The sequence below is a fragment of the Dermochelys coriacea genome, chromosome 3, assembly GCF_009764565.3.
Source record: "Dermochelys coriacea isolate rDerCor1 chromosome 3, rDerCor1.pri.v4, whole genome shotgun sequence".
NCBI classification, from domain to species: domain Eukaryota; kingdom Metazoa; phylum Chordata; order Testudines; family Dermochelyidae; genus Dermochelys; species Dermochelys coriacea.
In genome coordinates this window covers 183,271,438-183,288,426 of record NC_050070.1, presented here as the reverse complement: position 1 = coordinate 183,288,426, position 16,989 = coordinate 183,271,438, and the positions used below count along the sequence as shown (strand labels likewise).

At 45.1% G+C, this 16,989-nt stretch overlaps 1 protein-coding gene across 45 annotated transcripts in view; it reads right to left on the bottom strand.

Annotated features, from left to right (window-relative positions):
- Positions 1–16,989, bottom strand: part of NRXN1 (neurexin 1) — a 1,286,326-nt gene that overhangs the window by 204,566 nt on the left and 1,064,771 nt on the right. The gene's annotated exons all lie outside the window — the stretch shown is intronic.

The window sequence follows — 16,989 nt, the reverse complement described above, 5'->3', positions numbered from 1 at the left end:
GCAGGGTGAGAAATTCCTTTTCAGATACTATGGTGATGAACACTATAGGATTGCCTTTCAATTATTGAGTATGTGAGTAAATCAATATTCGTGTTGAATGATTATCCTTTGTACTGGTATTGCCAGAGAGCAATGAGGACTAATTAAAGGATGAAGCTCACCTATACAGGAACAGGCAGGGCTTGTATAAAGCCAAATAGCTGAGACTGGGGGAGGGACTGCAATGCTGAGGTCTGCAGTCACTCTCTCTGAGGCTAGAGAGAGAAGGGAGTTTGACCTAGAGGGAAGGAAACACCTGGAGGAGGGTGGAAAAGAAGCCTGATAGAGGCAATGTAGGAAGCAATCCAAGAAACAGCGGCAAGGTGTGGGACAGTGCAGACCTTAATCACTGGTTGCAGGGTCCCTGGGCTGGAACCTGGAGAAAAGAGAGGCCCTGGTTCCCCTACCAGCTGCTCAGGAAGTAGCACTATTGATGGGGAGTGAATGGGAAGACTGCCTGGGACAACTGGTACAAAAAGACTTTGGTACACAAACCCCTGGAAGGGGAAAACTAGAGTGACCTGGCCAGAGGGCTAAGCCAAGAAGAGGGAGTAGTCGAGTCCCAAGAGGGAGAGAGAGTGTGAGAGACAGACAGAGTGAACATTTGCAGAAAGGGGAATCAGACTGGCAGAGCTAATTCCCCAGCTCCAGCCACAAGGAAGAGGAGCTCCAGCAGGGAAAGCACCCCATGAAAGGAAGAACTGGATGATTTAGAGCAGTGGTTTTCAAATTTTTTAGGCTGTGTACTCCCTTCCAAATTATATAGTCTACTGCGAACCCCATCTGAGATAGGGTCATGATATACCTATGGTTAGATTGCCAAGTCTTACTACACAAGTGCATTGTCTGCCATTACAAGATTTTTCTGTGCATCCCTCCTGAAGAGAGCTCGCATCCCTACTGATGAGAGATTGCATAACCTTAGGAGTAGGCCAGTTTGAAAGCCACTGATTTAGAGGATTAGTAATGGTAGTAATTAGTAATCTGATGCTGAGCAAATTCATCAGACCTCCATAGTTAAAGATGAAGCTAGTTGCCATGTTATAAATCAAATTTTCAACATGTTCTTATGCATATGAACCCAGTTACGTAACCTCAGCAGAACCAAATCAATCCACCCCTGTAGTTTTACATATTACATCTCATTTCAGGGTAGAGTTTTCTGGGCAGTTTTGGGACAAAGTACATGGAGTTTTAAAGATATAAGGCTTAAAAATCTCTCGGTCCCAACTGTCTGGTCAGCTATAGGAGTCTGACCTCAGACTGTGAGAACAAATCTATTAAAGACTAGGATGTACTTAGATACTATGGTGATGATGACCAACTAACTAGTCAGACAGATGGAAAAGGATAAAGCAGGCATATGTTTTGGGCCCAGTCCTTCATTCCTAACAGACTCTGAGATCTATGCATCTGATGAAGTGAGCTGTAGCTCACAAAAGCTTATGCTCAAATAAATTTGTTAGTCTCTAAGGTGCCACAAGTACTCCTTTTCTTTCTGCGAATACTGACTAACCTGGCTGCTACTCTGAAACCGGAGATCTATAAAAGTTTTAAGTGCTCAAGCGCTGAAGGAATGGCTCTAGGTCTCTTACAGAAATGTAAATCAATGATCTGAAAACTCTTGTCTTCAAGCCACTGATTGTAACTACTGCAATGTAAGAACAGGTAGGGAGTGTTTTCAGACATGTTTTATGGACTGTGTACTGTAAATATTGCTAACTTGTCCTGACAAAACACTGAGAATGAAAATGATCCACCGAACTGGAGCAGCTCACATGAAAGGCAAATCAAGGCAAGAGCGGACAGTTATGATTTTGTTTCTTTTTGGCCTCTGGTCCAGCACTACCAGTTTGCCAACTTTAGATGCAATAAAAACTATGGAAGTATAAAAATACATCCCCAAAATCATAGAATCATAGAATATCAGGGTTGGAAGGGACCCCAGAAGGTCATCTAGTCCAACCCCCAAATAATGATATTTCTTGTGGCATCAGCAAGGTTTTACTATTCTCTGCAGTAATAATTCTGGAATGTGTACAAATTTGGCACAAAAGTACTTTTAGAACAGACCACGGATAATCCAAGTTCATAATGCTTGCAACCTTTAACCACTTCCAAAGAAAAGCAATAATACTGACACTCCCACAGGTGAATAGCTGGAGTAAAAATATCCACACCTGCCAGACTGTGTCTTATAGATTCAGTTCCCCGAGGTACTACTATAGTGAATGCGACAATAAAATATTAGAAATATCTAATGTCGTTATTTAGATCTAAGTTTTATTGAGGAATTAAAAATTAATATAATCATTTTTTCATTAGAGTTTAACTGGAGGATAATGCTCTAAATTTCAGAAAAACACACAATACAAATAATAAAAATCATCATTAGTGAAATGAAACTACTAAGGAAATACACATATAAGAACGGCCACTGTCCGCTTTAGACAAGGGGGATAAATATTGCAGATGACAAGATACATGCTGACTCCAAGATTAATAGACTAACTATGTATATTTTAATCTAATGTTTCATTAATATTTCTGTTACCGTACATGTCTTCTAATGGGATTGCTTCCTGGAAAAGAGATGAAAAATAAAGCTTCTGGGAAAACATCTTTTAAATGAGATCTATTTTTTACATTTTCAAAGCACCAACTCAACTTTCTGAATTTAAGTTCTAATATTCATATTCTGTCAGGTATTATGTCTTCTCATGAGACACCTTTTACCTAAAGTGGGAATTGAAATATTTGAGCACTAGGTATTGAAGTCTGTCCTATGAAAAGCAATTAAAATGACTTGACTTGGTTAGCTATTTTTTTTTACTAACAAAGGCCTAATTTAAGTTCAGAAGACATTAACATAATATTCACCTCATCTTTCCTCCTGAAAAAGAGACCCCCAAGGTGTTTATCACTTCACCTCTAGTGAAGGGCAGCCATCTCTGGAGTGGAATGCAGTACATGATGTATCATTGCTATCTGCGCTACACAGAAGTTTAGGCAGGGCTTGAAAACTTTAGCCAAAACCCAAAACCTTCTATCCACAGATGTGTAAGATGAGGTGGGGGGAACCTGAATGAGGCCCAGACCCAATGATGTATCCCTTAATGATAAGCACATACCCCTGTCACCCCTAGTTGCTGGGGAGTGGGAGGGTGCTGGATTTTTTACCAGGGTGCTTTCTCTGGACCCTTCTTAGTGGATCCCTTTATAGTACCAGCTTCTGGCTAGGAGCTGTCTGTTTAAAGTTACAGCATCACCTGCACCATTAGTTCTTTCTCTTTCCCCATGGGGCTGCTGTGATAGAGGAGGATCTCTGCTACTCTATCCCTCCCACATAGAATCAGATGTCTACAGGGAAGGGAAAATTCTCCTCCCTACTCTTGGCTGCTTGGAGAAGAGGTGGGTCTTCAACAATCACTGTTGTTCACCCTCATCATTCGATTGTGAGTTCTGTGATATTTGGTGTTTTTCTTAAATCCCCAGCTCTTGGAGCCCTATGTTTATGTGAGAATCTTAGCTTTCCTTTCTAAATAAGTAAGTTTCTAGCCCTCAGGGTTGTGGAGAAAAGCTTGAAAACCAAAAGCCTAACAATATCTCTTGAGTTTTTAGCCAATCATTATTTTTTGAAGCATGACCCATGATTTCTGAAGGCCCTTGAAGCTGGTGATATTGATTACAGCGGAGGGCAATAAAAATGATTAGGGGGCCGAAACACATAACTTATGAGGAGAGGCTGAGGGAACTTCAGTGGTGTATTAACGCCTAGGCCAACAAGGGCAGCAAATTTGAAGGGGCGGCAAATTTATAGTAGCAGCCAGAGGCTGGTTCTCCCGATGCCAGTTTGCACCCTCTGCCCCTGGCCTTGCCTCAACTCCACCCCTTCCCTGCCCCCTCCCTGCCTCTATTGGTCCCCTTCCCCAAATCCCCACATCAGCCCTGCGTCCTCTCCTCAGTGTGCCGCATTTCCCCCCTTCCCCCCTCCTTCACGAACCTGTTTCGTGCACAAGCACTGGCAGGGAGCAGGGAGAAGCAGGACCTGGCAGCACGCTCAGGGGAGGAGGCGGAGCAGAGGCGAGCTGTGGGGGGCCTAGGGGTGGCAAATCATTAATCCGCCAATGGTTAACTTGCTTATTTAGTCTGCAGAAGAAAAGAATGAGGAGGGATTTAATAGCAGCCTTCAACTATGTGAAGGGGGGTTCCAAAGAGGATGGGAGCTAGGCTGGTCGCAGTGGTGGCAGATGACAGAAAAAGGAGAAATGGTCTCAACTTGCAATAGGGGAGGGCTCGGTTGGATATTAGGAAACACTATTCCACTAGGAGCGTGGTGAAGCACTAGAATGGGTTACCTAAGGAGGTGGTGGAATCTCCACCCTTAGAGTTTTTTAAGGCCCGGCTTGACAAAGCCCTGACTGGGATGATTTAGTTGGGGTTGATCCTGCTTTGAGCAGGGGGTTGGACTAGATGAGCTCCTGAGGTCCCTTCCAAACCTAATCTTCAGGCCCACCAACAGCAATTCCGGGTCCCAGGACAGAACAGTCAATGGGCCCCAACGCATGCACAAGCTGGGCCTGCGGAGACGTGATCCGCCTGACATTTGGGTGATGCTGCGCCTGCGCTGGCTGGTGCCCAGTGAGCTGCCGGCTGCACTGCTGGGCATACTCTTCCGGCACGGCCAGGGCTTCCACATGAGCGTCCGGTAGGGTTGCCAACTATATAATTGCACAAACCCAAAGACCCTTGCCCCACTCCACGCCCTGCCCTTGAGGCCACACCCCTGCCCCACCCCTCCTCCGAGGCCCAGCCCCCTGCTCACTCCATCCCCCCTCCCTCTGTCACTCGCTCATCCCCACCCTCACTCACTTTCACCAGGCTGGGGCAGGGGATTGGAGTGCGAGAGGGGGTATGGGGTTGGGTTCTGGGAGGGAGTTTGGGTGAGGGCGTGGGGTGCAGGCTCTGGGAGGGAGTTTGGGTGCGGGAGGGATTTAGGCTCTAGGCTGGGGCAGGGGGTTGGGGTGCAGGAAGGGGTCTGGGAACTAAGCTTTGAAAAAAAGGGTTCCCACCATATGCAAAAGGTATATAAGGCTGGGAGTGACATCATCTGATATTCTTTGCTCCCCACACAAAGAGGATCCTGGAAACACCTGAGGAACAAAAACTGAACTGGGGTGAAGTGCTGGACCCAGGCTAAAGGGATTTTTAGCCTGTGAATGGAACACCTGGGCATTCCAACCTGTAAGTAAGTGCAGCTTGCTCCTTAAGAACCTGCAACCTGCCTGTATCACCACTTAGGGTGAGAATCTGCTATTCATAACCAATCTGTTTAGTATGTTACATTTAGTTTGTGTTTTTTGTTTATTTGCTAGGTAATCGGCTTTGATCTGTTTGCTATCACTTATAATCACATAAAATCTATTTTTATAGTTAATAAACTTATTTTTTCTTTAACTAAACCAGTGTGTGGGAATCATAACTCAGGGGCAGAAGGCTGTTGCATATTCCTCTCCACATTCAGGGATGGGGTGAATTTTATGAGCTTATACTGTACAGTTCCCAGTGCGGTATAATTTTGGGTTTATACTCCAGAGGGCATGTGTGCCTGAGGACCTGGAAGGTGCCCTAGCTGTCACCTTCTTATTCGGGGCTGGTCAAAGCGCCTGCATGTAACTGCAGCTGGGTGTGTCCCTACCTGTATGCGTGCTGGTGAAAGTGCAGGCTGAAGCCTGGAGGGCTTGGCATCTTGTCACAGCGGTACAGTGTAAGAGGGAGCCCAGGCTGGTGAGTCAGGGGGCTCCTGAAGGGAACCCATCATACCTACAGAACCAGCACCTGAGGTTTTGAGTTCACTTATCCAAGTGCAAACCAGGGCAGTTCCGTCTCAGCTACAATATTGGACAAGATCAAAGGCCCAAGATATTATGAATGCTTAAAGAATGGACCTGTAAACATGAATATGTAACAAACATATGAATATCTTTTTTTCTTACTTTGGCATCATCAATCAATTGTTGCATGGATCTTTAAAAAAGAATTTTTTAACCATATTATTTGTTCTCAAGTTTTATTCAGAAATTACATGAGCTCATTAAATGAAACCAGCAGTTCTCAAACTGTGGATTGGGACCCCAGCAAGGGTTGCAACTTAATTTTAATGGGGTCGCCAGATCTGGCATTTGACTTGCTGGGGACTGGAACCAAAGCCTGAGCCCCACTGCCTGGAGCCAAAGCCCGAACCCCACTGCCCGGGGCTGAAGCCCAAGCCTGAGCCCCATCTCCAGGGGCCCAAGCCCCAGTGCCTGGGGCCGCAGCCCTAGGACTTCAGCCCTGGACAGTGGAACTCAGGCTTCAGCTTCAGCACTGGGCGGCATGGCTCAGATTATGGTCTCCTCGACCAGTGCTGAAGCCCTTGGGTTTTGACCCCCTGGCCCAGGGTGACAGGGCTCGTGTGGGCTCAGGCTTTGGTCCCCCTCCTGGTGTCATGTAGTAATTTTTGTTGTGAGGAGGGGTTCGTGGTGAGACTGAAAAACCTTTAAATGACCTCACAGATTACATGCCATTAAATTATCTACTTTTTACTAAATCAATACACCAGTAATAAAAATTTACTGTCTACCAAATGCGCTGGTTGATATAAGAAATGGCAGCAGACAGCAATACTGTAACTATAACAATATTATGCATGCAAATACATACAATGCTTCTAGAATAGCAGTGGGCAACCTGAGGCCCGTGGACTGCATGCAAGCAGCCAAGAGTAGGCCCGTCAAGGTAATCCACTGGCAGGCCACGAGACCGTTTGTTTACATTAACCATCCTCAGGCATGGCTGCCCGCAGCTCCACACTGGGAACTGCGGCCAGCCGTGCCTGCGGACAATCAATAAAACAAACTGTATCGAGGCCCGCCAGCGGATTACCCTGACTGGCCGCATGCGGGCCGCCGGTTACCCACCACTGTTCTAGAGCTAGTACAATATTAAATGTTGCTCTATTAAAAATTCAGACGTTTAAGCATTAAGCAATGGCCTTTAAAAGAGGTAAGTCAAATATTGGCCCCAACATCATACTAATTTACAAGTGACATCTAATAAGCTCATGTTAGCCAGGTATCATTTTTGAAACACAGGAGGTGTTACATGAATAACAGATTGCCTTCTATGATGAGATAACTGGCTCTGTGGATGAGGGGAAAGCAGTGGACGTGTTATTCCTTGACTTTAGCAAAGCTTTTGACATGGTCTTCCACAGTACTCTTGCCAGCAAGTTAAAGAAGTATGGGCTGGATGAATGGACTATAAGATGGATAGAAAGCTGGCTAGATTGTTGGGCTCAATGGGTAGTGATCAACGGCTCCATGTCTCGTTGGCAGCCGGTATCAAGCGGAGTGCCCCAAGGGTCGATCCTGGGACCGGTTTTGTTCAATATCTTCATTAATGATCTGGAGGATGGTGTGGATTGCACCCTCAGCAAGTTTGCAGATGACAGTAAACTGGGAGGAGAGGTAGATATGCTGGAGGGTAGGGATGAGGTCCTAAGTGACCTAGACAAATTGGAGGATTGGACCAAAAGAAATCTGATGAGGTTCAACAAGGACAAGTGCAGAGTCCTGCACTTAGGACGGAAGAATCCCATGCACCGCTACAGACTAGGGACCAAATGGCTAGGCAGCAATTCTGCAGAAAAGGACCTAGGGGTTACAGCGGACAAGAAGCTGGATATGAGTCAACAGTGTGCCCTTGTTGCCAAGAAGGCTGTATGGCATTTTGGGCTATATAAGTAAGGGCATTGCCAGCAGATCAAGGGATGTGATCATTTCCCTCTATTCGACATCGGTGAGGCCTCATCTGGAGTTCTGTGTCCAGTTTTGGGCCCCACACTACAAGAAGGATGTGGAAATATTGGAAAACGTCCAGCGGAGGGAAACAAAAATGATTAGGGTACTGGAACACATGACTTATGAGGAGAGGCTGAGGGAACTGGGATTGTTTCTTCTGCAGAAGAGAAGAATGAGGGGGGATTTGATAGCCGCTTTCAACTACCTGAAGGGGGGTTCCAAAGAGGATGGATCTAGACTGTTCTCAGTGGTAGCAGATGACAGAATGAAGAGTAATGGTCTCGAGTTGCGGTAGGGGAGGTTTAGGTTTGATATTATGAAAAACTTTTTCACTAGGAGGGCGGTGAAGCACTGGAATTCGTTACCTAGGGAGGTGGTGGAATCTCCTTCCCTTGAGGTTTTTAAGGTCATGGTTGACAAAGCCCTGGCTGGGATGATTTAGTAGGGGATTGGTTCTGCTTTGAGCAGGGGGTTGGGCTAGATGACCTCCTGAGGTCCCTTCCAACCCTGATATTCGATAATTCTATGATGTGAGAAGCCTTTTGTTTGTAGCAAAATGCCACATATATGACCATACAAAAAGGAGAAGAAGGAACCATTAAACTGTTTACCATCTCAGCACTTCAGAACTGAATGCAACTGTTCTTTACTATGAAGCAATCATTCTTGTTTCTTTCCATTTTGAATTAATTGTCCTTACAAATGGCTTTAAACTTTGTCATAACAATTCAATTTACATATAAAACTCAGAAGCAGAAAATGTAGAAGTATTTTAAGAGCATATTTATAAATCTGCAGCTCTGGCACTTTATTTTCAATTCTCAGTGAATTTACTGTATCCCTGTTTAGTTTTAACTATCTTTATTTTTAGTCCTGTATATCATGGCTACATTATTTCGAGTTATTTTGATGATGAATTACTGGGATGACAGAATTACCTTAACAATCTCTCCCCAAAATTCAACACTTATAGAATACACATAGAGCAGAGCCCTCGACAGCAGCACATTGTATCTTATTATCCACTCAGCATCATTATTGCAGTACACAACATTAAATTTTCTTGACAAAATATGCAGTAAAGAACAATTTAACTAGTCAGCCCTTAACATTGTACTCTTCATCAAAATAGTATGTTGTGTGTAAATCCTTTAACCTTTCCAGTGCCAGGCCTGAGACAACTTCTTATGGGTGAGTAGAACACACAATAAATACTTATGTGCCGTGTGAGGTTATAATTGCAAGGAAAATAGGCTTTTAATTGTTAATCAAGATAATTACCTTGCCTAACATGCCCAGTGAGACTATTCATGATATAAAGATGATGTTTCTTGAGGTCTTGCTCCTGCAAACTTCTCCATTCGAGCGGACTTCTGTGCAGAGTACCAGTGACTTCAAAAGAGCTTCATGTACCTTAGTTAATGGGGCCCAGCTTTAGATACCTTCTGACTGCTTCTCTGAGTCTGCCACCCAGAAAGTCAGGGACAGTGTACCTCAAGTGGGGCACCGAACTTATAGATGCAAAATTAGTCCTACTCTCTCTTTTGTACCGATTTAACTATTTCTGTAAGGGGTGTGATTTTATACCAAAACAGTAAAAGCAGTGCAACCCTGTGGTGTTTAGATGTTGCTTGTAATTATTAGAATTGGGAGCACTGGCTGCTGGGAGTCTGAAAGGACAGGAAACAGGAAGGAGGGGGAGGAGTTGAGAGGCTGGGAGAAAGCTACAAAGGGTGCAGCAGCAGCTTGGTAAAGAGGTTTCCAATTTAAAAATAAAGTCCTGTTGAAGCTTGTTAGTACCTTGCCTGGTTGATACAACAAACCCGTTCCACAGACACAGTTATACAGGTATAAAAGGTAAATTTACAGGAGCAAATCCATTTTTATCAATACAAATGCATCCACACTGGGATCTTTATTGGTTTCTATGAGCAGAGAAGCTCTTCTGATGATCTGTCTGTATGAGATAAGTGCAAAATCAAACAGTAAGTCAGTGGAAGAGCTGGGATAAGAAGCCAGGAGGAATCCAGTACAGCAAATTCATAAATAAGCACATCTAAGCTATATGATCAACACACATGCTCCCAAATCCAGCAATAATAAGATATCTGAGAGATTGTCAAAAATGGTCTTACATGTAAGAGACCACGAGGGAGATTTTTGAAGGCACAAAGGGAAGTTTGATGGCCAGCTCCTATTGACTTTCAACAGAAGTGAGGCACTTCACTCTCCTTTGTGCCTTTGAAAAACTCCTCCCAAATGATGATAATCTACACTGCTGCCACAGACATCCTCAGCTGTTTACCACACATGCTGAGAGGGGATGTCTCTCACTCTATTGGTTAGACTTGGACTTAGGAATTCTTGTTTCTAGCCTCAACTCTGCCATTGACTTACTGTGTGTCTTTGGACTTGCCTCATGCAGCCAAATTTCCAAAAGTGTTCATTCATTTTGCATCTTTTTGGCCATGTCTACACTACGAAATTAGGTCAAATTTATAGAAGTCAGTTTTGTAGAAAGCGTTTTTATACAGTCGATTGTGTGTGTCCCCACACAAATGTCCTAAGTGCATTTAGTCGGCATTTAGTCAGTGGAGTGTGCCCACAGTACCGAGGCAACTGTCGACTTCTGGAACATTGCACTGTGGGTAGCTATCCCACAGTTCCCGCAGTCTCCACCTCCTTTTGAATTCTGGATAGAAATCCCAATGCCTGATGGGGCAAAAACATTGTCGCGGGTGGTTCTGGGTACATATCGTCAGGCCCCTCCTTCCCTCCCTCCCTCTGTGAAAGCAACGGCAGACAATCGTTTTGCACCTTTTTTCCTGGGTTACCCGTGCAGACGTCATACCACGGCAAGTACTGCATTGCTACACAGCAGCAGCTCATTGCCCTTTGGGAGCAGACAGTGCAGTATAACTGGTAGCCATCATCGCCATACTCCAGGGTGTTCTTTTAGCCGACCTCGGTGAGATCTCTCAGGGGCACCTGGGCAAACATGGGAGTGACTCAGCCAGGTCATTTCCCTTTTAAGTTTCATCTCATGGCGATTCAGTCCTGCCAGCAGTCCTACTGCACCGTCTTCTAATGAGCAGCCAGGAGACGATGATGGCCAGCAGTTGTACTGCACCGTCTCCTGCCAGCAAGATGTATAAAGATAGATGAAGATATCTTTATTAAAAACAGGATCAAAACAAGAAATAGACCAGATTTGTTTTGTATTCATTTTCTCCTCCCTTCCTCCATGAAATTAGCGGCCTGCTAAACCCAGGGTTTTGAATTCTATCCTTGCGGGGGACACTCCTTGATGCAAAGCCACCCCCTTTGTTGATTTTAATTCCCTGTAAGCCATTCCTGTAAGCCATGTTGTCAGTTACCCCTCCCTCTGTCAGAGCAATGGCAGACAATCGTTTCAAGCCCTTTTCCCTGGATTGCCCGAGCAGATGCCATAGCATAGCAAGCATGGAGCCGTTCAGCTCACCACAGCAGTTATGACCACTGTAAACACCTTGCGCATTATCCTGCAGTTTATGCTGAACCAGCAACTGAAAAACCAGGCGATGAGGCGATGGAAGCGTGGTGATGAGGACATGAACACAGATTTCTCTAAAACCACGGTCCCCAGCAATTTGGAGATCATGATGTTACTGGGGCAGGCTCATGACATAGAACGCCGATTCTGGGCCTGGAAAACAAGCACAGAGTGGTGGGACCGCAAAGTGTTGCAGGTTTGGGATGATTCCCAGTGACTCTGAAACTTTTGCATGCGTAAGGGCACTTTTATGGAACTTTGTGTCTTGCTTTCCCCTGACCTGAAGCGCAAGAATACCAAGATAAGAACAGCCCTTGCAGTTCACAAGCGAGTGGCAATAGCCCTGTGGAAGCTTGCAAAGCCAGACAGCTACCAGTCAGTCAATTTGGAGTGGGCAAATCTACTGTGGGGGCTGCTGTGATGCAAGTAGCCCACACAATCATTGAGCTGCTGCTATCAAAGGTAGTAACTCTAGGAAATGTGCAGATCATAACGGATGGCTTTGCTGCAATGGGATTCCCTAACTGTGGTGGGGCTACAGATGGAATGCATATCCCTATCTTGGGACCAGACCACCAGGGCAGCCAGTACATAAACAGGAAGGGGTACTTTTCCATGGTGCTGCAAGCACTGGTGGATCACAAGGGACGTTTCACCAACATCAACGTGGGATGGCCAGGAAAGGTTCATGACGCTCGCATCTTCAGGAACTCTGGTCTGTTTAAAAGGCTGCAGGAAGGGATTTACTTCCCAGACCAGAAAATAACTGTTGGGGATGTTGAAATGCCTATAGTTATACTTGGGGACCCAGCCTACTCCTTAATATCCTGGCTCATGAAGCCATACACAGGCACCCTGGACAGTAGTAAGGAGCTGTTCAACTATAGGCTGAGCAAGTGCCGAATGGTGGTAGAGTGTGCATTTGGATGTTTAAAGGGTCGCTGGTGCAGTTTACTGACTCGCTCAGACCTCAGCGAAACCAATATTCCCATTGTTATTGCTGCTTGCTGTGTGCTCCACAATCTCTGTGAGAGTAAGGGGGAGACGTTTATGGTGGGGTGGGAGGTTTATGCAAATTGCCTGGTCTCTGAATACGTGCAGCCAGACACCAGGGCGGTTAGAAGAGCACAGCAGGAAGTGCTGTGCATCAGAGAAGCTTTGAAAACCAGTTTAATGATTGGCCAGGGTACTGTGTGACACTTCTGTTTGTTTCTCCTTGATGAAAACGCGCCCCCTGGGTTGCCTCTAAATTTCCTGTAAGACACCCACACTCCACCCTTCGATCACAGCTTGCTTGCAAAGGAAATAAAGTCACTATTGTTAGAAAAACATGTATTCTTTATTAATTGATTATAAAAATAGGGAGATAACTCACAAGGTAGTCCAGGTGGGGTGTGGAAGGAGGATAGGAGGGAAGGAAAAGGCAACTTTAAAACTTCTTGAATGACAGCCTTCCATTGCTTGGGCTGTCCACTGGGGTGGAGTGGTTGGGTGCCCGGAGCCTTCCCCCCTGAGTTCTTGGGTGTCTGGGTGAGGAGGCTATGGAACTTGGGGAGGAGGGAGGGTGGTTAAACAGGGGCTGCAGCGGCAGTCTGTGATCCTGCTGCCATTCATTAACCTCCACCAGACGCCGGAGTATGTCCGTTTGATCCCCCAGTAGCCCTAGCGTTGCTTCATGCCTCCTCTGATCTTCCTGCCACCACCTCTCCTCACGTTCATCCGCCACTTTCCTGTACTCTGCTATTGTGTCCCTCCACACATTCTGCTGAGCTCTGTCAGTGCTGCACGACTGCATGGGCTCAGAGAACATTTCATCGCGCATGCGTTTTTTTTGCCACCTTATCTGAGATAGCCTTTGGGACGGAGGAGGGAGGCTTGAAACATTTGCAGCTGCTGGAGGAAAAAAGGGGAGTAAAGTATTTTAAAAGATACATTTTTCAGAACAATGGATATACTCTTTTATGGTGAACAACACTATTCACGTTACATAGTACATGTGATTTTGGTACAAGGTCGCATTTTGCATCTTATATTGAGTGCCTGCGGCTTTGGTGTTAGAGATCACACATGCAATGCCGGGCAACAGAATTCGGCTTGCAGGCGGCCATGGTAAGCCATAGTCTTTCGGTCTCTGCAACCTTCGTAACACCAGCGTCCTCTTCTCCCATACCAAGCAAAGCACGTTGAGTTGGCCATTTAGTGCTGCGGTTTTCCGGTTAACATGCAGCAGCAGAAACCAAACTAACCCCCCTCCCCGATTCAATTCTCTGGGATGATCGCTTTACCCCTCCCCCCACCTGCTAGCCAAATGCGAACAGCTCAGCGTCAATCCCCCCACCCCCCACACCGCGTGGCTAACTGCAGGGAGGATTTCTTTTCAGCCAAAGGCAAACAGCCCAGTAGAAACAGCCACCTCTGAATGTCTCCTTAATTAAATTCCCCTATTTCAACCAGGTTACCATGAACGATATCACTCTCCTGAGGATAACACAGAGAGATAAAGAATGGATGTTGCTTGAATGCCAGCAAACACCAGGACCATACACTGCCAGGCTTTGTCATGCAATGATACCAGATTACTTCCTACTAGCATGGTATGGTAAACTGTCCTACCATGGAGGACGGAATAAGGCTGCTCTCCCCAGAAACCTTCTGCAAAGGCTTTTAGAGTACCTCCAGGATTGCTTCATGGAGATGTCCCTGCAGGATTTCCGCTCCATCCCCAGACACATTAACAGACTTTTCCAGTAGCTGTACTGGCCACGAATGCATCCCAAGTTCTCAGGGCTACTTAATCATTAAAAAATGCCTTCTTTTATAACATGTATTATATTTTAAAAGGTACGCTCACCAGAGGTCCCTTCTCCAGCGTCGTTGGGTTGGGAGGATATTTCAATCAGGGTGATAAAAATATCCTGGCTGTCGGGGAGAATGGTGTGTTGTGTGCTCTCCTCAAGCTCGTCCGCCTCATCATCACCTTCCCCATCTGCAAAATCCTCAGGCCTGGCGGAGAGTACCCCATCATCAGAGTCCATGGACAGGGGTGGGGTAGTGGTGGCAGCCCCCCCAGAATTGCATGCAGCTCAGCGTAAAAGCAGCATGTCTGGGGCTCTGACCCGGATCGTCCGTTTGATTCTTTGGTTTTCTGGTACGCTTGTCTGAGCTTCTTAAGTTTCACGCAGCACTGTGTTGCGTCCCTGCTGTAGCCTCTGTCCCTCATGGCTTTGGAGATTTTTTGAAATGTTTTGGCATTTCGTCTTTTGGAATGTAGTTCTGATAGCACGGATTCCTCTTCCCTTACAGTGATCAGATCCAGTACCTCCCATTCGGTCCATGCTGGAGCTCTTTTTCGATTCTCAGACTGCATGGTCACCTGTGCTGATGAGCTCTGCATGGTCACCTGTGCTGATGAGCTCGCCTGGCCAAACAGGAAATGAGATTCAAAAGTTCCTGGGGCTTTTCCTGTACACCTGGCCAGAGCATTCGAGTTCAGAGTGCTGTCCAGAGCAGTCACAATGGAGCACTGTGGGGTAGCTCCTGGAGGCCAATACCTTCCAATTGCATCCACACTAACTCTAATTCAAAATGGCGATGTCGATTTCAGCGCTAATCCCCTCGTTGGGGAGGAGTATAAAAATCGGTTTTAAGAGTCCTTTATGTCAAAAAAATGGCTTCATTGTGTGGACGGGTGCAGGGTTAATTCGATTTAACGCTGCTAAATCCGACATAAACTCATAGTGTAGACCAGGCCTTAGTTTTGGGGTGCCTAATCAGCCACATCCTATGGTGCTGAGCATTCACTCCTCCAATTGACCCAGAGAGCAGACCTAAGGTATCTCAGAGTGGGTGAATACGAGTGAACACATCTGAAAATTTTGGCCTCAGGTCACCTATCTTTAAAAAGAAGAGAATATGGTCTTCCCATCTCCCCAGGATGTTGCAAAAGCTTAATGAATGAATACTTGTAGAGTGCTTTGACATCCTTGGTTGAAAAGCACTATGTCCCAGATTTTTAAAAATATTCAGGTGTTGCTGCACGCAGCATCAAAACACAACTGATTTAGGAAGCTAAGTCTCATTTTCAAAATGGATGTAGGCACTTAGGAGACTAAATTCCATCATCAGCCATTGGGATTTAGACTCCTGAGTGCCTAAATCCCCTCTGAAAATGAGATTTGGGCTCCTAAATCAGTTAGGTGTTGTGATGCTTAATGCAGCAACACCTAATACCTTTAAAAAGCTGGGTCTGTATGTGCAAAACATGATTTATTATTATTCTATGTGATAAACATACAATAGAAGTGAAGAAGAGTTAACAACAGAACATAGGTACGTTATTTACCAGATAGACCGTGGTAGCGCTACTGCATGCCCTAAGTAGGTCTGCATTTTGGTAAAATATATGGAACAATTTTCCAAAGTCACTAGCTCTGTACTTGGAGGGCGTCTAGATCACCTCTGTGCACAGGGGAAGTGCGTGGTGCATCTGAAGTCCCACTTGTAAATCTCTAACTGGTGCTCAGCCCTCATGCTGCTCCTCTGTAGAGAAGTGAGTTTCACCTTGACTTCCCCATCACTACCTCTTTGTCTACAGCCAGTTTTCTTTCCCTTATTATCAGGAGTAGAGTTGCTCTTGGGTACATTAGTGGTCTACATTATCTTACCTTTTCCATCCTGATGATCTTGCAGGATCAAAAACTATTTGACATTTTAACTGTGTGTGGTTTGCCGAAATACACAGAGTGGAGTATTCTATTATTGGTTTTACAATAGGAGATCTTGCTTCTTTTGCTCACTTAATTCAGGACAGAATGTAAAAATTACTATGCTGGAATACATGTAACTCATGAATTTCTATGCTGGAATACATGTAACTCAAACAGCGCTAGCTGACTGGCCTGTTAAATCCAACTGGTAGCTAGGAGGAAAAAGCAAAACCAGATGCCTGATGACTACAGCTGCCTTTATTTCTTCTTCTGCTACTGCTGCTGGCAGTCCCCAAGATTAGAATGATATTGGCTTGGAATCTTAAAAAAAAAAAAAAAAAGCCAAGAAAAAAGAAGGCAAGTTTTGCCATGAGGACATGAAAAAGGTGTAGAAAATCATAAACCCTTGCAGCTGCTTGGATGATGGAAAAAAAGCCTTACAAAACATGGTGAATAGCATGAACACATATTTGACAGTATGTTCTTCAAGTTTACAAATAAACTTAATTGCATTTATAAAAGACCTATCAGATGTCTGATAGAAAAGGCTAACCTGGAGCAAACTGAACAAACATCTCTAATCTGCAATAGGTGAGTTTCACACAGAATGCCACTGAAACAGAATTCAGTCCTGTACAGCGCTGAGTGCCTCACTCTGAAGTACTGAACACTTCCAACTCCTACTGTTTTCAGTAGGACTCGCAGCATCTTGCCAGATAAGTCCCAGAATGTATTATAATAATCATCAACATAGTGGCACTTAAAAATCCATAATAGGAGATAAATGTCTGTGTCATAACACACAGAGCAATGTACAGATTAACAGCCAGGAATGCAAAGATATACTGTACTTTTGGAGAGCATAAGGAGA